At 44.4% G+C, this 23,552-nt stretch overlaps 1 long non-coding RNA gene across 1 annotated transcript in view; it reads left to right on the top strand.

Moving 5' to 3' along the window:
- LOC138672307 (uncharacterized) overlaps positions 1-23,552 on the top strand; it is a 159,617-nt gene that overhangs the window by 1,783 nt on the left and 134,282 nt on the right. The window contains exons 2-3 of the long non-coding RNA XR_011319701.1: positions 3,432-3,522; positions 8,416-8,526. This is a non-coding gene — a long non-coding RNA (uncharacterized lncRNA). The remainder of the gene's footprint in view (positions 1-3,431; positions 3,523-8,415; positions 8,527-23,552) is intronic.

Here is a 23,552-nt window from a genome sequence, read left to right as displayed (position 1 = left end):
GCAGGGAGAATCGATCTCCCTGCTCGGCCGCTATAGGGCTCCTGAGCAGGCGGGGGGGCCCGATGCCCGCAGTGGGCCCCCGCCCATCATCGCATGGCGAGCTGTATCGGCATCTAGCCGATACAGCTCACCGCAGTGATGAGGGAAGGAGCGCTGCGCTCCTCCCATCATCCCCCACACCATCTGACAGCGGGCACGATGATGTCACCGCCCAGCGCACGCTGTCAGATGAGCAGGAGCAGGAAGCACCGCTGGAACAAGGAGTTAGAGAGGTGAGTATTTATTTACTGTGTTTTTATGGGGGCTGCCTTATTCTACAGTATCTGCGTATTGGGGAGGGAGTGCTGCCTTATATACAGTATCTGCCTATAGGGGAGGGAGTGCTGCCATATATACGGTATATGCCTATAGGGGAGGGAGTGCTGCCTTATATACAGGATCTGCCTATAGGGGAGGGAGTGCTGCTTTATATACAGGATCTGCCTATAGGGGAGGGAGTGCTGCCTTATATACAGGATCTGCCTATAGGGGGGAGTGCTGCCTTATATATAGGATCTGCCTATGGGGGAGTGATGCCTTATATACAGTATCTGCCTATATGGGGAGTGCTGCCTTATATACAGGATCTGCCTATGGGGGAGTGCTGCCTTATATACAGTATCTGCCTATAGGGGAGGGAGTGCTGCCTTATATACAGGATCTGCCTATAGGGGGAGTGCTGCCTTATATACAGGATCTGCCTATAGGGGGGAGTGCTGCCTTATATACAGGATCTGCCTATAGGGGAGGGAGTGCTGCCTTATATACAGGATCTGCCTATAGGGGGAGTGCTGCCTTATATACAGGATCTGCCTATAGGAAAGGGAGTGCTGCCTTATTTACAGGATCAGCCTATAGGGGGAGTGCTGCCTTATATACAGGATCTGCCTAAAGGGGAGGGAGTGCTGCCTTATATACAGGATCTGCCTATGGGGGGAGTGCTGCCTTATTCTACAGTATCTGCCTATAGGGGAAGTGCTGCTTTATATACAGGATCTGCCTATCAGGGGAGTGCTGCCTTATATACAGGATCTGCCTATGGGGGAGTGCTGCCTTATATACAGGAATATGCCTATAGGGGAGGGAGTGCTGCCTTATATACAAGATCTGCCTATAGGAGGGAGTGCTGCCTTATATACAAGATCTGCCTATAGGAGGGAGTGCTGCCTTATATACAGGATCTGCCTATAGGGGAGGGAGTGCTGCCTTATTCTAAAGGATCAGCCCATAGTGGGGAGTGCTGCCTTATATACAGGATCTGCCTATAGGGGAGGGAGTGCTGCTTTATATACAGGATCTGCCTATGGGGAGTGCTGCCTTATTCTACAGGATCTGCCTATGGGGGGAGTGCTGCCTTATTCTATAGTATCTGCCTATAGGGGAAGTGCTGCCTTATATACAGGATCTGCCTATAGGGGAGGTAGTGCTGCCTTATATACAGGATCTATCTATAGGGGTGGAGTGCTGCCTTATATACAGGATCTGCCTATAAGGGAGGGAGTGCTGCCTTATATACAGGATTTGCCTATGGGGGGAGTGCTGCCTTATTCTACAGGATCTGCCTATAGGGGAGGCAGTGCTGCCTTATATACAGGATCTGCCTATGGGGGGAGTGCTGCCTTATTCTATAGTATCTGCCTATGGGGGAGTGCTACCTTATATACAGGATCTGCCTATCGGGGGAGTTCTGCCTTATATACAGGATCTGCCTATAGGGGAGGGAGTGCTACCTTATATACAGGATCTGCCTATGGGGAGTGCTGCCTTATTCTACAGGATCTGCCTATGGGGGGAGTGCTGCCTTATTCTATAGTATCTGCCTATAGGGGGAGTGCTGCCTTATATACAGGATCTGCCTATAGGGGAGGGAGTGCTGCCTTATATACAGGATCTGTCTATAGGGGGAGTGCTGCCTTATATACAGGATCTGCCTATAGGGGGAGTGCTGCCTTATATACAGGATCTGCCTGTAGGGGGGAGAGCTGCCTTATATACAGGATATGCCTATAGGGGGAGTGCTGCCTTATTCTATAGTATCTGCCTATGGGGGGAGTGCTGCCTTATATACAGTATCTGCCTGTAGGGGAGGGAGTGCTGCCTTATATACAGGATCTGCCTATAGGGGGGAGTGCTGCCTTATATACAGGATCTGCCTATAGGGAGGAGTGCTGCCTTATATACAGGATCTGCCTATAGGGGAGGGAGTGCTGCCTTATATACAGGATCTGCCTATAGGGGGGAGTGCTACCTTATATACAGGATCTGCCTATAGGGAGGAGTGCTGCCTTATATACAAGATCTGCCTATAGGGGGGAGTGCTGCCTTATTCTACAGGATCTGTCTATGGGGGAGTGCTGCCTTATTCTACAGGATCTGCCTATGGGGGGGGGGGGGGTGCTGCCTTATTCTGCAGGATCTGCCTATGGGGGGGGGTGCTGCCTTATTCTACAGGATCTGCCTATGGGGGGGTGCTGCCTTATACTACAGGGTCTGCCTATGGGGGTGCTTTAAACTACAGGGTCTGCCTATAGGGGTGCTGCCTTGTGCTATATTGAGGACTATCTGGCACATTATACTATATGGCGGTTATCTATGGGGCCATCATACAGTGTGGGGATTATAGTGTTGGAGCCATCAAACAGTTTGAAGGCTACTAAGGGGTCCGTATACTGTGTGAGTGGTACTATACATTTAGGGGGCATTATACTGTGTATAGGGGAGCTGTACGGGGGGAGACTCGGGACATTATTAAATGTAAAGTGGGCACTTATTGTAATAGGGGAACTCAGGTTACTGTGACTATCAAAGGGGCACACAGAGGGCATTATTACTTTCTAGGGGGCAAAATGTGGGCTCTGTTTTCTAGGGCATTTGCACCCGGCATTACTATATTATAGAGAAGTGCTTTAGAATTTAGAGGGTACAGAGAACCACAGAGTAGGTGCAGCAATAGGGTCACATATGGCAGCAGAGGCTCAGTATCGGGGTATCAGGGGCAGTAATAGGGACACATATGGCAGCAGCGGCTCAGTATTGGGGTATCAGGGGCAGTAATAGGGACACATATGGCAGCAGCGGCTCAGTATTGGGATATCAGGGGCAGTAATAGGGACACATATGGCAGCAGCGGCTCAGTATTGGGGTATCAGGTGCAGTAATAGGGACACATACGGCAGCAGCGGCTCAGTATTGGGATATCAGGTGCAGTAATAGGGACACATTGAGCAGCAGCGACTCAGTATTGGGGTATCAGGGGCAGTAATAGGGACACATACGGCAGCAGCGGCTCAGTATTGGGGTATCAGCAGGATGAGGGGTTTGTGCAGGTTGGGAATAGATGGTGATGGCTGGAATGTGAGAAGTGAAACGTGTCTTTGTTGTTTTCTCTGCAGACGAGTTGTAGCTAGAAGAAGTTGTCATGTCGATCTGGGCCAGATGGAAAAGACGGGAAAAGTGACGATTCCATCATAAAGAACGTCAATGGTAAGTCATTATCTAAAACTGTGCTGTGATCTCTTATATGCTCTGTAGGACTGGTATCTACCACTGACCATATGGCGGTAATATCCATGTTGGTCGTTATATAGAGATTATCTTCAGTAACAGCGCGGTCATCTGCTGAGGTTCTCCTCCACTATTAGGGGGCGTCATCGAGTTGTAATCAAGGTTACCTGGTTAGGGGCCCACTCAGAAGCTTCGCCCCCCTGGACCAAAACCCTAGCTACGCCTCTTCTCTCTGCCTAAGAGTATGTGCGGATTTGCTGCGGATCCGCAGCTGATTTTTCCGCACAGTCACGCTGCAGAGCCACACTGTGATGTACAGTACAATGTTAGTTAATGAGAAAAAAAATAGCTGTGCACATGGTGCGGAAAAAACTCAGTGCGGAATTGCTGCGGATTTCAAAGAAGTGCATGTCACTTCTTCTGTGCGGATCTGCAGCGTTTCTGCAATCCTCCATGTTAAAGATCCGCAGTGGCAAAATCCGCAGAAAATCCGCACAAAATCTGCAGCAATTCCGCATAAAAAACGCACAAAATCCGCATAAAAACCGCGGCAAATCCGCGGCTGCAGATTCTGCCAGGAGCTGCGGATTTTGTGCAGAAAATTCTGCATCTCTTTTCTTACGTGTGCACATAGCCTTAGGCTGGGGCCAGACTTGCGAGTGTGATGCGAGAAACTCGCACATCAATACCGGGCACTATCGCTGGTAGTCGGGACCAGAGTGTGCGGCTGCACGTATTTCTATGCAGCTGCACACTCCGGTTCCGAGTGCCGGGTATTGACGTGAGAGACTGGTGCGAGTTTCTTGCATCCCACTCGTAAGTCTGACCCCAGTCTTATATTTAGCATTTTCTCCATAATGCACAGTTCTACCTCACACATTGATGCCCATTGTTGAGTCCCTAATTATTCCCAAGCCATAGTTTAGATGAACATGAAGCAGAAGCCACTATAATTAAATATGGATGTAGAGCAGATTTCAACCTATCAATTCTTTGAAACAACAGCCCTCTAATATTAAAAGCAAAGCCACAAAAAGAGCAATAAAAATTCTAAAAAAAAATCAAGCATTAACATAGCAAAAAAAGGCAGCAGTATTTACCTAGTCAGATCTCAGAACTAATGCAGCAAACACATATGGTAAAGATGGCAGCAGCACAGGTGCAGAATACTAGTGAGACAACCACTCACAACCTACCAATTCAAGGAGCTGGGTGATTTCTTAGGCTGCCGTTACACTCGCAGTACTTGGTCAGTATTTTACATCAGTATTTGTAAGCCAAAACCAGGAGTGGAACAATTATGCCGGCGTCACACACAGCGTATGAAAATACGGTCCGTATATTACGGCCGTAATACGCTGAAAAGTCCCGAAAATAGTGGTCCGTAGCTCCTCCGTAGGCAGGGTGTGTCAGCGTTTTTTGCGCATGGCATCCTCCGTATGTAATCCGTATGTCAGCCGTAATGCGTGTTTTTATCGCAGGCTTGCAAAACCGACATACGGCTATACAAGGGATCCATGTGTTAAAAATAAAAAAAACCATATATACTGTCTCTCTCTCTATATATATATATATATATATATATATATATATATATATGTCAGGGAGACACATATATGTATATATATTATTACTTCATACAGCGCGAGATAGCAGAAAGCCGGTAATTCAATTACCGGCTTTTGCTTTCTCCTTCCTAAACCCGACATGATATGAGACCTGGTTTACATACAGTAAACCATCTCATATCCCCATTTTTTTTGCATATTCCACACTACTAATGTCAGTAGTGTGTATGTGCAAAATTTGGCCGTTCTAGCTAGTAAAATAAGGGGTTAAATGGCGGAAAAAATTGGCGTGGGCTCCCGCACAATTTTCTCCGCCAGAGTAGTAAAGCCAGTGACTGAGGGCAGATATTAATAGCCTGGAGAGGGTCCATGGTTATTGCCCCCCCCCGGCTAAAAACATCTGCCCCCAGCCACCCCAGAACAGGCACATCTGGAAGATGCGCCAATTCTGGCACTTGGCCACTCTCTTCCCATTCCCGTGTAGCGGTGGGATATGGGGTAGTGAAGGGTTAATGTCACCTTGCTATTGTAAGGTGACATTAAGCCTAATTAATAATGGAGAGGCGTCAATTATGACACCTATCCATTATTAATCCAATACTAGTAAAGGGTTAAAAAAAAACACACACACATTATTAAAAAATAATTTATTGAAAAAATCACAAAGGCTGTTGTATTAATTTATTCTACTCTCAATCCACTCACTGAAGACCCTCGATCTGTAAATTAAAAAAAATAATAAACCAACAATATACATACCTTCCAAGGATCTGTAAGGTCCAACGATGTAGATCCATCTGAAGGGGTTAAAATATTTTGCAGACACGAGCTCCGCTAATGCAGGCTGCTCATGTCTGCAATACCCCGGCGAATGAAGCTAAATATAGGTCACGTACCGGAGACACTGACTCACGTAGACACATTGAAATCAATGTGTCTCTGCACATGTCAGCGTGTTTTCACGGACCGTGAGATATGAATGGCGGCTTCAGTACCAGATGCAGGGGACAGCGCTTACTTGTAGCGCTGTCTCCTGCATGGTCCGTGTGGTACCCAGTTGGCACATGGGCGGCACACGGCTGCCACACGTGTGCCACACTGATGTTCACGGTAAGCACACGGACACGGATAATTCTGGTACCGATTTTTCCGGTACCGGAATTATCTGGACGTGTGAGACTGGCCTAAGATACAGGGCCGGATTTAAGAGGTGGGTGGACCGGGGCCCATTTTTCAAGGTGTTTCAATATGTAATGCAAAAATATAAAATGAAACGAACGCAAGTTTATTTACAAAAAATCATTTATGCAGAGTAATTCAGGTAAAATCATTCATTTTTTACAATCCAGGCACTTTCCTTGATTTTTGTGCTGTAAAATCACTAATGATGTCAGTAAAGTCCAATTTAGTATATCTGACTCAATGCTCATGATAGCCAAATTTACAAGTCGTTCCTGCTTCATGGATGTCATTAACCGGTTTTCAAGTAATTTGAGTTTTGAGAAGGAACGCTCACCACTAGGGTTGAGCGACCTTGACTTTTTTAGGGTCGAGCCGGGTTTCGCGAAACCCGACTATCTCAAAAGTCGAGTCGAGTGAAATCGGCCGATTATGGCGAAAAGTCGAGGATCGACCGAAACACGGAACCCAATGCAAAGGCAATGGGATTTTTTTTTTTCTCTCTCTCTCTCTCTCTCTCTCTCTCTCTCTCTCTCTCTCTCTCTCTCTCTCTCTCTCTCTCCCTCTCTCTCTCTCTCTCTCTCTCTCTCCCCCCTCCGTCCCTGAACTGAAAAGCTGGTGTTACACAGTGCAAATCGCTACAGCGCACAAGCGACAACATGGCGATAGGCTATGTCATCACTCTGCCCACGCCCCTTCATTGGCTGAAAAAAATGGCGCCAAGCGCGTCATACGAAACGCGACTTTGGCGCGAAAGTCGCGTACCGCATGGCCGACCCCACACAGGGATCGGGTCGGGTTTCATGAAACCCGACTTTGCCAAAAGTCGGCGACTTTTGAAAATGAACGATCCGTTTCGCTCAACCCTACTCACCACTGCAGTTTGTTACCATCAAAATTAGATAAATCCTTAGAGCTATCTCAATATTTGCTGTATATATCAGAGGCTGTTGCTGTGCTGGCCGTATGTAGAATAGAGGCTGAGTCGCTGTATAAAGTGTATACACAGCACTATACTGTAAACAGGTCCACACTATATACATACAGTATACACAGACACACTGTAATGCAGGATATAGTGTGGACCTGTATATACAGTATAGGACAGGAGCTGCAAGAAAGATACTCAGACAGACAGACACACACACACACAGACATACTCACCCACCGCGACACTGTGAAGACTGAACCACTTCACCTCTGGGTCTTCAGTCCTGCCGCGCTCCGCAGTGGAGAATCCTCTTCTCACGCTGACATCGTGGCTCCGCCTCCTTCCTCGAGCTGAACAAACTCTCATCTGACCTAATCCGAGGGAGCGATCATATAGCTGAATAGGTAGAAGGCCGCCGCATGCCATAAGCTAAGCAATAGGCACAGGGATTGTACTAAGGAAGTCTGGCTAGGCTAGCCAGGTCAGTGGATGCTGATGAAGGTCAGGTGCCATGACTCTGCCGCTCTGCGCCGGCCACTGAGATGTAGGACCACAGCCAGGTCCCTACACTTTCAATAGTCTCTCTTTTGGTAAATGTTCCTTATCATTAGAAACGGTTCTCAGCAAAGAGACGTGTATTTTACATGTTTTGAGATACTTATTTTATCCCTATATTGGTGGGAGGCCCCCGCTTGGTGGGCGGCCCAGGGCCCTGGCCCCTTGAGCCCCCCTTAAATCCGGGCCTGGTAAGATAATCACATTAACCCCTTCCCGACATGCACCGTACATGTACTGCTCTGCGGGAGCTGCGTTCCTGCAAACAGCAGTATAGGTACAGCTCACCGATCGCACGGCCTCACGGTGAGCGCCGCAGCGATCGGGTGCAGGTGTCAGCTCTGTGTGAGTGCTGACACTCCGCAGCAACGCCCACGTTCGGTGTTAGCACCGATCATGGGCATTTAACCCTTTCAAACTGTACCAAGCTGACATGTCCCCAGGGGGTGTGGAATGTCACGTAGGTGAAAGTGGGGAGGCCACATTACGTGATCCGTCTGACGTAATAGTGACATCAGGTGAATTGCGGGTTCATCACCGAGGGAGCAGGTGAAGACCCCACCAACCATAAGAGCTTATACTATACAGAAGAAAGACCGAGAAAGGACCCAGCTGATCATAAGAGCTTATACTCTACAGGAGAGAATTACCCAGTGAATCTTCAGATGGATTTGAGTCTGCCATACAAACTGTGCCCTACTGGGAACTGCTAATCTGTGATGGTCCAGCTACTGACTACCACTGTAAAAGGTATGTTCGGTTATAAATGATAACACTGGTCAATGCAATATTTCTGGCAAAAGGTTTTAAAACATATTTTAAGTCAATTTTGGCTGCTGATTATGAATATGAACTCCGTTTTTTGCTATCACATCAGGATTTCAAGATATTTTCAATTTTTGATGAAAATTACTCCTAATGTTTTATGATAAAAACACATGATTTTCGGTACTACATTTTGTATATTTTTAATCAAGGAAAAACAAAGATTACAAAGTCTACGTACAGCAAATCAAATATACTTATAGAATTAAACTACAAAATATAAAAACACATATATATGGCACACAGATGAATGACTAATGGCAGTTATTTGAACTTTCTTTTCTTGGCTGATCTGTGATGTACAGCTTCTGGGTTGTCTCTCATCAAGCTCCAGCAATAGTCAGCCATCATATGTGAGTCCCACCGGCCTTGATACCGTTCTTCCAATGTTTTAATGACCTGATGAAAACGCTCCCCTTGTTCCTCGTTCACATCCCCGAGGTTCTCTGGAAAAAGTCCAAATGGCTGTGTAAATAGTGAATCTTGATCCTCATTCTACATCCAAGATTTCGCAGACTCATTTGTAGCTCTTCCACAATCTCTTCATAGCTGTCTGCTTTCTTAATCCCTAGAAAATTCTGCACCACATTACAAAATGCATTCCAAGCTCTTTCTTCTGTCTCATTCATTGATGTGATAAAATTTGGGGCTCTCATAAGTGTTCTTATTTGAGGTCTATCAAATATTCCAGCCTTTTTCTTCTCTTCACTAAGACCAGGAAAAGTTGAGCATATATAATTAAAGCATTCTCCATTGTGATTGAGAGCTTTGACGAACTGCTTCATCAATCCAAGTTTTATGTGTAAGGGAGGAAAGACAATGTCCTTCCTATCCACAAGAGGATTATGGATGACATTCTTATCGCCAGATGCCAAACTCTGTTGCTGAGGCCATTCAGTTTTCACCCAATGCTCTGCTGTAACTCTACTGTCCCAGTAGCACAGAAAACAAGGGTGTTATCATAACAAATGGGAATTATGCATGTTCAAAGAAAACAAAGATATTCTCACATTTATTGGGAGACGAAATGAAAACTAAATTTACCTTAGTAACATAGTAACATAGTAACATAGTTAGTAAGGCCGAAAAAAGACATTTGTCCATCCAGTTCAGCCTATATTCCATCATAATAAATCCCCAGATCTACGTCCTTCTACAGAACCTAATAATTGTATGATACAATATTGTTCTGCTCCAGGAAGACATCCAGGCCTCTCTTGAACCCCTCGACTGAGTTCGCCATCACCACCTCCTCAGGCAAGCAATTCCAGATTCTCACTGCCCTAACAGTAAAGAATCCTCTTCTATGTTGGTGGAAAAACCTTCTCTCCTCCAGACGCAAAGAATGCCCCCTTGTGCCCGTCACCTTCCTTGGTATAAACAGATCCTCAGCGAGATATTTGTATTGTCCCCTTATATACTTATACATGGTTATTAGATCGCCCCTCAGTCGTCTTTTTTCTAGACTAAATAATCCTAATTTCGCTAATCTATCTGGGTATTGTAGTTCTCCCATCCCCTTTATTAATTTTGTTGCCCTCCTTTGTACTCTCTCTAGTTCCATTATATCCTTCCTGAGCACCGGTGCCCAAAACTGGACACAGTACTCCATGTGCGGTCTAACTAGGTATTTGTACAGAGGCAGTATAATGCTCTCATCATGTGTATCCAGACCTCTTTTAATGCACCCCATGATCCTGTTTGCCTTGGCAGCTGCTGCCTGGCACTGGCTGCTCCAGGTAAGTTTATCATTAACTAGGATCCCCAAGTCCTTCTCCCTGTCAGATTTACCCAGTGGTTTCCCGTTCAGTGTGTAATGGTGATATTGATTCCCTCTTCCCATGTGTATAACCTTACATTTATCATTGTTAAACCTCATCTGCCACCTTTCAGCCCAAGTTTCCAACTTATCCAGATCCATCTGTAGCAGAATACTATCTTCTCTTGTATTAACTGCTTTACATAGTTTTGTATCATCTGCAAATATCGATATTTTACTGTGTAAACCTTCTACCAGATCATTAATGAATATGTTGAAGAGAACAGGTCCCAATACTGACCCCTGCGGTACCCCACTGGTCACAGCGACCCAGTTAGAGACTATACCATTTATAACCACCCTCTGCTTTCTATCACTAAGCCAGTTACTAACCCATTTACACACATTTTCCCCCAGACCAAGCATTCTCATTTTGTGTACCAACCTCTTGTGCGGCACGGTATCAAACGCTTTGGAAAAATCGAGATATACCACGTCCAATGACTCACCGTGGTCCAGTCTATAGCTTACCTCTTCATAAAAACTGATTAGATTGGTTTGACAGGAGCGATTTCTCATAAACCCATGCTGATATGGAGTTAAACAATTATTCTCATTGAGATAATCCAGAATAACATCCCTCAGAAACCCTTCAAATATTTTACCAACAATAGAGGTTAGACTTACTGGCCTATAATTTCCAGGTTCACTTTTAGAGCCCTTTTTGAATATTGGCACCACATTTGCTATGCGCCAGTCCTGCGGAACAGACCCTGTCGCTATAGAGTCACTAAAAATAAGAAATAATGGTTTATCTATTACATTACTTAGTTCTCTTAGTACTCGTGGGTGTATGCCATCCGGACCCGGAGATTTATCTATTTTAATCTTATTTAGCCGGTTTCGCACCTCTTCTTGGGTTAGATTGGTGACTCTTAATATAGGGTTTTCATTGTTTCTTGGGATTTCACCTAGCATTTCATTTTCCACCGTGAATACCGTGGAGAAGAAGGTGTTTAATATGTTAGCTTTTTCCTCGTCATCTACAACCATTCTTTCCTCACTATTTTTTAAGGGGCCTACATTTTCAGTTTTTATTCTTTTACTATTGATATAGTTGAAGAACAGTTTGGGATTAGTTTTACTCTCCTTAGCAATGTGCTTCTCTGTTTCCTTTTTGGCAGCTTTAATTAGTTTTTTAGATAAAGTATTTTTCTCCCTATAGTTTTTTAGAGCTTCAATGGTGCCATCCTGCTTTAGTAGTGCAAATGCTTTCTTTTTACTGTTAATTGCCTGTCTTACTTCTTTGTTTAGCCACATTGGGTTTTTCCTATTTCTAGTCCTTTTATTCCCACAAGGTATAAACCGCTTACACTGCCTATTTAGGATGTTCTTAAACATTTCCCATTTATTATCTGTATTCTCATTTCTGAGGATATTGTCCCAGTCTACCAGATTAAGGGCATCTCTAAGCTGTTCAAACTTTGCCTTCCTAAAGTTCAATGTTTTTGTGACTCCCTGACAAGTCCCCCTAGTGAAAGACAGGTGAAACTGCACAATATTGTGGTCGCTATTTCCTAAATGCCCAACCACCTGCAGATTTGTTATTCTGTCAGGTCTATTAGATAGTATTAGGTCTAAAAGTGCTGCTCCTCTGGTTGGATTCTGCACCAATTGTGAAAGATAATTTTTCTTGGTTATTAGCAGAAACCTGTTGCCTTTATGGGTTTCACAGGTTTCTGTTTCCCAGTTAATATCCGGGTAGTTAAAGTCCCCCATAACCAGGACCTCATTATGGGTTGCAGCTTCATCTATCTGCTTTAGAAGTAGACTTTCCATGGTTTCTGTTATATTTGGGGGTTTGTAACAGACCCCAATGAGAATTTTGTTACCATTTTTCCCTCCATGAATTTCAACCCATATGGACTCGACATCCTCATTCCCTTCGCTAATATCCTCCCTTAAAGTGGACTTTAGACAAGACTTTACATAGAGACAAACCCCTCCTCCTCTCCGATTTTTACGATCCTTTCTAAACAGACTGTAACCCTGTAAGTTAACTGCCCAGTCATAGCTTTCATCTAACCATGTCTCGGTTATTCCCACTATGTCAAAGTTACCTGTAGATATTTCTGCTTCTAGTTCTTCCATCTTGTTTGTCAGGCTTCTGGCGTTTGCGAGCATGCAGTTTAGAGGATTTTGTTTTGTTCCAATCTCCTCACTGTGGATTGTTTTAGAAATGTTCTTACCTCCCTTCTGAGTATGTTTTCCTGGGTCGTCTTTGTTCGAGTCTAATGTTTTTCTTCCCGTCCCCTCTTCTTCTAGTTTAACGCCCTCCTGATGAGTGTAGCGAGTCTTCTGGCGAATGTGTGTTTCCCAGGTTTGTTGAGGTGTAGTCCGTCTCTGGCGAGGAGTCCATCATACCAGTAATTCACACCGTGGTCCAGGAATCCAAATCCTTGTTGTCTGCACCATCGTCTTAGCCAGTTGTTTGCATCAAGGATCCTGTTCCATCTCCTGGTGCCATGCCCATCTACTGGAAGGATAGAAGAAAAAACTACCTGTGCATCCAGTTCCTTTACTTTCTTCCCCAACTCTTCAAAGTCCTTGCAGATTGTCGGTAGGTCCTTCCTTGCCGTGTCATTGGTGCCAACATGTATCAGAAGAAATGGGTGGACGTCCTTGGAGCTGAAGAGCTTTGGTATCCTATCGGTCACATCCTTGATCATCGCACCTGGAAGGCAGCATACTTCTCTTGCAGTTATGTCCGGTCTGCAGATGGCTGCTTCTGTGCCTCTCAGTAGTGAGTCTCCCACCACCACCACTCTTCGTTGCTTCTTGGCTGTACTTTTTGCTGTCACTTGTTGCTGTGTGCCCTTTTCTTTTTTGCTTGCTGGTATTGCTTCATTCTTAGGTGTGCCATCTTCATCCTCTACAAAGATTTGATATCGGTTCTTCAGTTGTGTGGTTGGTGATTTCTCCATGGTCTTCTTGCTTCTTTTGGTCACATGCTTCCACTCATCTGCTTTTGGAGGTTCTCTGACACTTTTTGCACCTTCTGTGACCAGTAGAGATGCTTCTGTTCTGTCTAGAAAGTCTTCATTCTCTTTGATGAGTTTCAAAGTTGCTATTCTTTCTTCCAGACCCCGCACCTTTTCTTCTAAAAGGGCCACTAGTCTACACTTCTGACAGGTGAAATTGGATTCTTCTTCTGGTCGATCTGTGAACATGTAGCACATGCTGCAGCTCACCATGTAGGTTGACACATCTGCCATGTTGCTCCTAGATCCTGCTGACTTGCTGTGTGTTTTCCTTCTTGTGTAATCTACTCAGCCAAGCTCTCTTGCAATAATGAGCTTGGCTCATTATTAATAGTGAATTATTAATAGTGAACCGTAAAAACCGGCACTTTTCATACACTACTTATATTTATCATGGAATTCATGAAAATGGGCTATATACCTATAGCGCAAAAACGTGATGTGATAGAGAAATTATAAGATCAGATTTCAATTCCGCACCCTCAAATTAGTCTAAAACTGTTCTTAAAGTCCATACCAAAATTTTTTTTTTTTTGTAGACCAGTGTAATTAGTGATGAGTAGTGTTGAGCATTCCGATACTGCAAGTATCGGGTATCGGCCGATACTTGCTGTATCGGAATTCCGATACCGAGTTGTGATATTTTTGTGATATCGGAAATCGGTATTGGAGTGTGCAGTGCCTATGGTTCGAAGGGTCTGGAGGAGAGGAAACTCTCCTTCAGGCCCTGGAATCCATATTAATGTAAAAAATAAAGAATAAAAATAAAAAATATGGATATACTCACTCCTCCGAAGAACCCTGGCTGTCACCGCTGCAAGCGTCCGCCTCCGTTCCTGAGAATGTAGTGAGTGAAGGACCTTCGATGACGTCGCGGTCAGGTGAGCGGTCACGTGAGCGGTCACATGACCGCGACATCATCGAAGGTCCTTCACTCACTGTAATTCTCAGGAACGGAGGCAGACGCTTGCAGCGGTGACAGCCAGGGTCCTTCGGAGGGGTGAGTATAGCCATATTTTTTATTTTTATTCTTTACATTAATATGGATCCCAGGGCCTGAAGGAGAGTTTCCTCTCCTTCAGACCCTGGGAACCATCGAGGATACATTCCGATATTTGTGTCCCATTGACTTGTATTGGTATTGGGTATCGGCGAGATCCGATATTTTGCCGGTATCGGCCGATACCATCCGATACCGATACTTTCAAATATCGGAAGGTATAGCTCAACACTAGTGATGAGCGAATATTTTCGTTACTCTAGACTTCTCGAGCATGTTCGGGGGTCCGCCGAGTATTTTTTAGTGCCCTAGTTGCCTGGTTGCTAGGGAATCCCCACATGTACTTATGCTCGCTATCAGATGTAAATCATTCATCTGCGGCAAGAAAAACTAAATCTCCAAGCACTAAAAAATACTCGGAGGAATGCTCGAGAAATCTTGAGTAACGAGTATATTCGCTCATCACTAATGATAATCAGTAAGACGTCATAGCTGCAGGGCATTATGGGGAAGTTAGAGTTACAATGCAAAATGATGTTAGCCCGTTTTCTGATGCTTCAGAAGTGTGGGAAATGGGATCCAATTATCTCTAGTGGTCAGGCATGTACACTATTGTTACATTCACTTGGAAAGAGGATGGTGCATGTTCTCGGGATTGGTAAGGGTCCTAGCTGCTGGATCTGTACCAACAAGAGATTAGTGGAACTGACTAGATTCAAATTTGGTAAATCACATTGATTTAACAGGGAAATTCAATTTGCAGTGAATAGTTCACTAGTTGAATGTCCCTTATGATGCTCTAATGTCTTGGGAGACCAGAGCATAAAAAGCATAAGATATTGAACAAAAAACAATATTGTGATGCTAGTCACTTCACACGGCCAAGCCATGAGCCAGAATGGTCAAGGAGTCCAAGATCAGAAGTCAGGAGAGTACATCACAAACAGAAGGAAGAGACAAAAGCGTGGTCAGGTAACATTCCGACGTCAGAATACCAGGAGGATAACACATCACAGCAGAAGTGATTAAACATTCGGATGGTCAGAACGAAGTCCAAGCTCAGGCAGCAAATAATAATAATAATCTTTTATTTTTATATAGCGCTAACATATTCCGCAGCGCTTTACAGTTTGCACACATTATCATCGCTGTCCCCGATGAGGCTCACAATCTGAATTCCCTATCAGTATGTCTTTGGAATGTGGGAGGAAACTGGAGTGCCCGGAGGAAACCCACGGAAACACGGAGAGAACATACAAACTCTTTGCAGATGTTGTCCAGGGTGGGATTAGAACCCAGGACTCCAGCGCTGCAAGGCTGTTGTGCTAATAATCAAGCATACAGAACTCAAGGCACAGGGAGCACAAACCTACTACATGAATGTACATCTTGCAGAGGACTGGGAGAAGTAGCTCAGTTAATTAGCAATGGAATCACCCGGGATAGTGAACACTTGGAGACAGCCGACACCTCCCAGTCTCAGATAGGATAGTTGAGCTGTCAGTCAACACACTGACAGCTTAGCACGCCCATGTACAAGACTGGATGGCCAAGCTGTCAATCAAAGTAATGAAAGCTTCAGCACACCCCTGTACCTGATTGGACAGTCTAAATGTCAGTAACTGCATCCCAAACACACTGAGGGGTTGAGCCGTGAGAAATATAATAGCTCAGTCAATCAAAAATTATACGTTAAACCGCACCTCATATAGCCAGAGTGCTACAGGACACAATTTAGGACGCACGTCACAACCAGAGAGTTCATCCCGGGAAAAAGTCCATACCAAGTGTACGAGTGCTTGAGAAAGATCTTTGGGATCGAAACGTTGCCACAGGAGGCAGAATAAAATGTGATTTTTTTTCACCAACATTTGAGGCATTGTCTTTTCTACTACTAAATATAATGCCTAAACATACTGACCAGATAGTTATTAGACTATACTGAGTCAAAAAAGTGTCTTTGTTTTTTTGATTAAAAATACAACTTTATTTAAACATACATAAAAAACGTACATAAATTAAAATAGTGCCTCTAACCAAGTGCAAATATATATACGAGGCCAGCTACAGCATATGGATAAAAATTATCCTAATGTACAGATAAATTTTATAAACTCCCCTTTTACTCCTTTAGGCTATGTGCACACGTCAGGATTTTTTCCTGACATAATCCTGAGAATTCTGCCAGAAATCCGCGTGCTTTTTTTGCGCGGATTTCTCGCGGAATTTGCGCGTTTTTTGCGCTGATTTTTTTTTTTTTTGTCCTTTTTGATAGGAAATCCGCAAAAAATCCGCAAAAAGATAGAGCTTGTCCGGATTTTTTGCGGTATGCACAAAAAATGCGGAATGCATTCTAAATGATAGGATGCATAATGCATAATGTTAGCGTTTTTTTAGCGGATTTATAGCGTTTTTATGGCAAAATTCCGCAAAAAAAAAACCGCTAAAAATCTGGACGTGTGCACATACCCTAACAACGGAAAATTGTGCAAATTGTGCAAATGCTGATTGGGATATTCAGGATAAGATACACATCATATAATCTCTCAAATCCTAAAAAAGTATACCAAAAATTCAGTTATATGATAAATTAAAATTTTAAAGTGTAAAAAAATATTAATACCTCAATATCCAAATTGCATTGCACTTGACAGATAAGTTATATAGGATAATCCATCATATCACATATAAGAGCATATGCCCAAAATACAGGTGCATGTTATACAACTCTCAATTACTGACAGCTGAATCATGTGGAAAACATCCACAAAATTACACATCACCGCACCATTATCCACAGAGTATATATCAAATCATTAGCATAAAAAGGAGTTACTTATAACCCCTGATAAACACATATTACCTGAATACAAATGCTGCTCTCTAAATTCAATGCTTAGTGGCGCGCTATGCCTCCGAAACAACCCCGATGCGCGTTTCACGTCTGCTTCTTCCTGGGGGCGCTTACATTCTGGCTACCCCACTGCCCACTGTCCCTCATACAATCCTCAATGTTTCTTTTTACCGCTGCCATGCGCTGAAACCCTGGGCCTCTTCATGCTAGGCTAGAACTTTACAAACTTATGAAGTGCACAGAGAGGTCCCATGGTGATGATAAGAAGTAGCACCAAGGACGGTTTGTGGGACATTGAGCAGTGGAGGTGGCATAGAGATGAGCAATGATAAATTAGCTCTTTATGTTTTTAACCTTTCTTTGGTCGCCATTTTGCTGAATTTGTGGGAAGCGACTTATAAAAAATCTAAATTCTGGAGAGTATGGATTTTTGTAAAATTTGAGAATTCAATTACCTTTTGAATGAATTTGTGATATCATCTCTAGTACCAACCATAAATTATGGATAGGTATTAAATGGTAATTATTTTTCATGGGTAACCTCTTTGAGTTTCAGAAATATGTTTATGCAGAGGGCACTCACTTATCTACAACATAGTACACTGTAATAAAATGTATCCCAATCTAGGGTTGATCAAGTCAAGGATGTGTGTGTACTATTACCAGACCACATGGGTTGTCTACTACAGTCTAACATTTTAGGCACACAATGACTTGAGTAATCTGTATTTTTTATATTTTGTTACCTATAGTCATATCATCTAGGATTACGTTGTCACTGAAGTAATGATTTTGCCTATTTTTAATTGTGGTTGATAACAACTATGTCCCCAACAAAAGTTGCTTGAACCTATGGAGAACTAGGCCACTTGTAACATTCACACAAGAGGGGACGGGAAGAAAAACATTAGACTCGAACAAAGAAGACCCAGGAAAACATACTCAGAAGGGAGGTAAGAACATTTCTAAAACAATCCACAGCGAGGAGATTGGAACAAAACAAAATCCTCTAAACTGCATGCTCGCAAACACCAGAAGCCTGACAAACAAGATGGAAGAACTAGAAGCAGAAATATCTACAGGTAACTTTGACATAGTGGGAATAACCGAGACATGGTTAGATGAAAGCTATGACTGGGCAGTTAACTTACAGGGTTACAGTCTGTTTAGAAAGGATCGTAAAAATCGGAGAGGAGGAGGGGTTTGTCTCTATGTAAAGTCTTGTCTAAAGTCCACTTTAAGGGAGGATATTAGCGAAGGGAATGAGGATTGTTGTGAATTCTGTGGCTGAATTCACTTCTGTGGTCACAAGTGGTATTGCAGTCTCTGGGCTTCCTCCCTCAGGTGTTTTGGTGAGCTCGTTGGCTGCCTTGCTATTTAGCTCCACCTGAGTCTGTCTTCCTTGCTCCTTGTCAATGTTCCAGTGTTGGATCTGAGCTACTGCATATTTCCTTGGGCCTGCTGCTCTGCTAGATAAGTGCTTCTAGTTTGTTTTCTGTTTTTTCTGTCCAGCTTGCTATTAACTTTTGCTGGAAGCTCTGAGAAGCAAAGGGGTGCACCGCCGTGCTGTTAGTTCGGCACGGTGGGTCTTTTGCCCCTTTGCGTGGTTTTCGTTTTAGGGTTTTTTGTAGACTGCATAGTTCTCTTTGCTATCCTCGCTCTGTCTAGAATATCGGGCCTCACTTTGCTGAATCTATTTCATTCCTACGTTTGTCTTTTCATCTTGCTAACAGTCATTATATGTGGGGGGCTGCCTATTCCTTTGGGGTATTTCTCTGAGGTAAGTCAGGCTTGTATTTCTATCTTCAGGCTAGTCAGCTCCTCAGGCAGTGCCGAGTTGCATAGGTAGTGATAGGCGCAATCCACTGCTGCTTATAGTTGTGTGAGGATAGATCAGGTACTGCAGTCTACAGAGATTCCACGTCTCAGAGCTCGTCCTATTGTTTTTGGTTTTTGCCAGATCTCTGTATGTGCGCTGATTACTGCACGCTGTGTTGCCTGATTGCCAGCCATAACAGTACAAGGAGCCACCCAATGATTCCCAATAGAGGGAAAAAAGAAATCCTGACATCATTTTTTTTTCTTAGCTCTGTCTTCAGTCTTTTTTTTCCCCTAGACATTAGAGTGCTTCAGGACACAGCTGTGGACATGGATATTCAGGCTCTGTGCTCCTCAATGGATAATCTCGTTGTAAATGTACAAAAGATTCAAGATACTATTGATCAGAAATCGATGCTAGAACCAAGAATTCCGATTCCTGATTTGTTTTTTGGTGACAGAACTAAGTTTCTGAGCTTCAGAAATAATTGTAAGCTATTTTTGGCCTTGAAACCTCATTCTTCTGGTAATCCTATTCAACAGGTTTTGATTATTATTTCTTTTTTGCGCGGCGACCCACAGGACTGGGCGTTTTCTCTTGCACCAGGAGATTCTGCATTGAGTAATGTTGATGCATTTTTCCAGGCGCTGGGATTGCTTTACGATGAGCCTAATTCAGTGGATCAGGCTGAGAAAAATCTGCTGGCTTTATGCCAGGGTCAGGATGATGTAGAAGTATATTGTCAGAAATTTAGGAAGTGGTCAGTACTCACTCTGTGGAATGAATCTGCGCTAGCGGCTTTGTTCAGAAAGGGTCTCTCTGAAGCTCTTAAGGATGTAATGGTGGGATTTCCTATGCCTGCTGGTTTGAATGAGTCTATGTCCTTGGCCATTCAGATCGGTCGTCGCTTGCGCGAGCGTAAATCTGTGCACCATCTGGCGGTATTGTCTGAGAGTAAACCTGAGCCTATGCAGTGCGACAGGACTATGACTAAAGTAGAACGGCAAGAACACAGACGTCTGAACAGACTGTGTTTCTATTGTGGTGATTCTACTCATGCTATTTCTAATTGTCCTAAACGCACTAGGCGGTTCGATAGCTCTGCCGTTATTGGTACTGTACAGTCCAAATTCCTTTTGTCCATTACCTTAATGTGCTCTTTGTCATCGTATTCTGTCATGGCGTTTGTGGATTCAGGCGCTGCCCTGAATCTGATGGATTTGGATTATGCTAAACGTTGTGGATTTTTCTTGGAGCCTTTGCGGTGTCCTATTCCGTTGAGAGGAATTGATGCTACACCTTTGGCCAAGAATAAGCCTCAGTACTGGGCCCAGCTGACCATGTGCATGGCTCCTGCACATCAGGAAGTTATTCGCTTTCTGGTACTGCATAATTTGCATGATGTGGTCGTGTTGGGGTTGCCATGGCTACAAACCCATAATCCAGTATTGGATTGGAACTCTATGTCGGTAACCAGCTGGGGTTGTCAGGGAGTACATGGTGATGTTCCATTTTTGTCTATTTCGTCATCCATTCCTTCTGACATCCCAGAGTTCTTGTCGGACTTTCAGGATGTATTTGAAGAGTCCAAGTCTGATGCCCTACCTCCGCATAGGAATTGTGATTGTGCTATCGATTTGATTCCTGGTAGTAAATTCCCTAAGGGTCGTTTATTTAATTTGTCCGTACCTGAACACACCACTATGCGCAGTTATGTGAAGGAGTCCCTGGAGAAGGGACATATTCGCCCATCGTCGTCACCATTGGGAGCAGGGTTCTTTTTTGTAGCCAAGAAGGATGGTTCGCTAAGACCGTGTATTGATTACCGCCTTCTTAATAAGATCACTGTTAAGTTTCAGTATCCCTTGCCATTGATTTCTGACTTGTTTGCTCGGATTAAGGGGGCTAGTTGGTTTACTAAGATTGATCTTCGTGGTGCGTATAATCTGGTGAGAATCAGGCAGGGAGATGAATGGAAAACGGCATTTAATACGCCCGAGGGTCATTTTGAGTATCTGGTGATGCCGTTCGGACTTGCCAATGCTCCATCTGTTTTTCAGTCTTTTATGCATGACATTTTCCGTGAGTATCTGGATAAATTCTTGATTGTTTACTTGGATGACATTTTGATCTTCTCAGATGATTGGGAGTCTCATGTGAAGCAAGTCAGAATGGTTTTCCAGGTACTGCGTGCTAATTCCTTGTTCGTGAAGGGATCAAAGTGTCTCTTCGGTGTGCAGAAAGTTTCATTTTTGGGGTTCATCTTTTCCCCTTCTACTATCGAGATGGATCCGGTTAAGGTTCAGGCCATCCAGGATTGGACCCAGCCGACATCTCTAAAAAGTCTGCAGAAATTCCTGGGCTTTGCTAATTTTTATCGTCGCTTCATCTGTAATTTTTCTAGCATTGCCAGACCATTGACCGATTTGACCAAGAAGGGTGCTGATTTGGTTAATTGGTCTTCTGCTGCCGTGGAAGCTTTTCAGGAGTTGAAGCGTCGTTTTTGCTGTGCCCCTGTGTTGTGTCAACCTGATGTTTCTCTTCCGTTCCAGGTCGAGGTTGATGCTTCTGAGATTGGTGCAGGGGCGGTTTTGTCACAGAGAGGTTCTGGTTGCTCAGTGTTCAAACCATGTGCTTTCTTTTCCAGGAAATTTTCTGCTGCTGAGCGTAATTATGATGTGGGCAACCGAGAGTTGCTGGCCATGAAGTGGGCATTCGAGGAGTGGCGTCATTGGCTTGAGGGTGCTAAGCATCGCGTGGTGGTTTTGACTGATCATAAGAACCTTACTTATCTTGAGTCTGCCAAGCGCTTGAATCCTAGACAGGCCCGTTGGTCGTTATTTTTTGCTCGTTTTGATTTTGTGATTTCATACCTTCCGGGCTCTAAAAATGTGAAGGCGGATGCTCTGTCTAGGAGTTTTGTGCCCGACTCTCCGGGGTTATCTGAGCCGGCGAGTATCCTCAAGGAAGGAGTCATTGTGTCTGCCATCTCCCCTGATTTGCGGAGAGTGTTGCAGAAATTTCAGGCTAATAAACCTGATCGTTGTCCGGCCGAGAAACTGTTTGTCCCTGATAGGTGGACTAGTAAAGTTATCTCTGAACTTCATTGTTCGGTGCTGGCCGGTCATCCAGGAATCTTTGGTACCAGGGAGTTGGTTGCTAGATCCTTCTGGTGGCCGTCTCTGTCGCGGGATGTGCGTGCTTTTGTGCAGTCCTGTGGAATTTGTGCTAGGGCTAAGCCCTGCTGTTCACGTGCCAGTGGGTTGCTTTTGCCCTTGCCGGTCCCGAAGAGGCCTTGGACACATATTTCGATGGATTTCATTTCTGACCTTCCCGTTTCTCAAAAGATGTCGGTCATTTGGGTGGTCTGTGATCGCTTTTCTAAAATGGTCCATCTGGTGCCCTTGGTTAAATTGCCTTCCTCCTCTGATTTGGTGCCTTTGTTCTTCCAGCATGTGGTTCGTTTACATGGCATTCCTGAGAATATTGTTTCTGACAGAGGTTCCCAGTTTGTCTCGAGGTTCTGGCGAGCCTTTTGTGGTAGGATGGGCATTGACCTATCTTTCTCCTCGGCCTTCCATCCTCAGACTAATGGCCAGACCGAACGAACCAATCAGACCTTGGAAACATATCTGAGATGTTTTGTTTCCGCTGACCAGGATGATTGGGTGTCATTTTTGCCGTTAGCTGAGTTCGCCCTTAATAATCGGGCCAGCTCGGCTACCTTGGTCTCTCCATTTTTCTGCAATTCTGGGTTCCATCCTCGTTTCTCTTCAGGACAGGTTGAGTCTTCGGACTGTCCTGGTGTGGATTCTGTGGTGGACAGGTTGCAGCAGATCTGGACTCAGGTAGTGGACAATTTGACCTTGTCCCAGGAGAAGGCTCAGCTTTTCGCTAATCGCAGACGCCGTGTGGGACCCCGACTTCGTGTTGGGGATCTGGTTTGGTTATCTTCTCGTCATATTCCTATGAAGGTTTCCTCTCCTAAATTTAAACCTCGTTTTATTGGTCCGTATAGGATTTCTGAGATTCTCAATCCGGTGTCTTTTCGTCTGACCCTCCCAGACTCCTTTTCCATACATAATGTATTCCATAGGTCGTTGTTGAGGAGATACGTGGCACCTATGGTTCCATCTGTGGAGCCTCCTGCCCCTGTTTTGGTGGAGGGGGAATTGGAGTATATTGTGGAGAAGATTTTGGATTCTCGTGTCTCTAGACGGAAACTCCAGTATCTGGTCAAATGGAAGGGTTATGCTCAGGAAGATAATTCCTGGGTTTTTGCCTCTGATGTCCATGCCCCAGATCTTGTTCGTGCCTTTCATGTGGCTCATCCTGGTCGGCCTGGGGGTTCTGGTGAGGGTTCGGTGACCCCTCCTCAAGGGGGGGGTACTGTTGTGAATTCTGTGGCTGAATTCACTTCTGTGGTCACAAGTGGTATTGCAGTCTCTGGGCTTCCTCCCTCAGGTGTTTTGGTGAGC

This window comes from Ranitomeya imitator, chromosome 3 (assembly GCF_032444005.1).
Source record: "Ranitomeya imitator isolate aRanImi1 chromosome 3, aRanImi1.pri, whole genome shotgun sequence".
Taxonomy (NCBI): domain Eukaryota; kingdom Metazoa; phylum Chordata; class Amphibia; order Anura; family Dendrobatidae; genus Ranitomeya; species Ranitomeya imitator.
The sequence above is the reverse complement of the archived record's forward strand: the minus strand, read 5'-3'. Positions and strand labels throughout refer to the sequence as shown.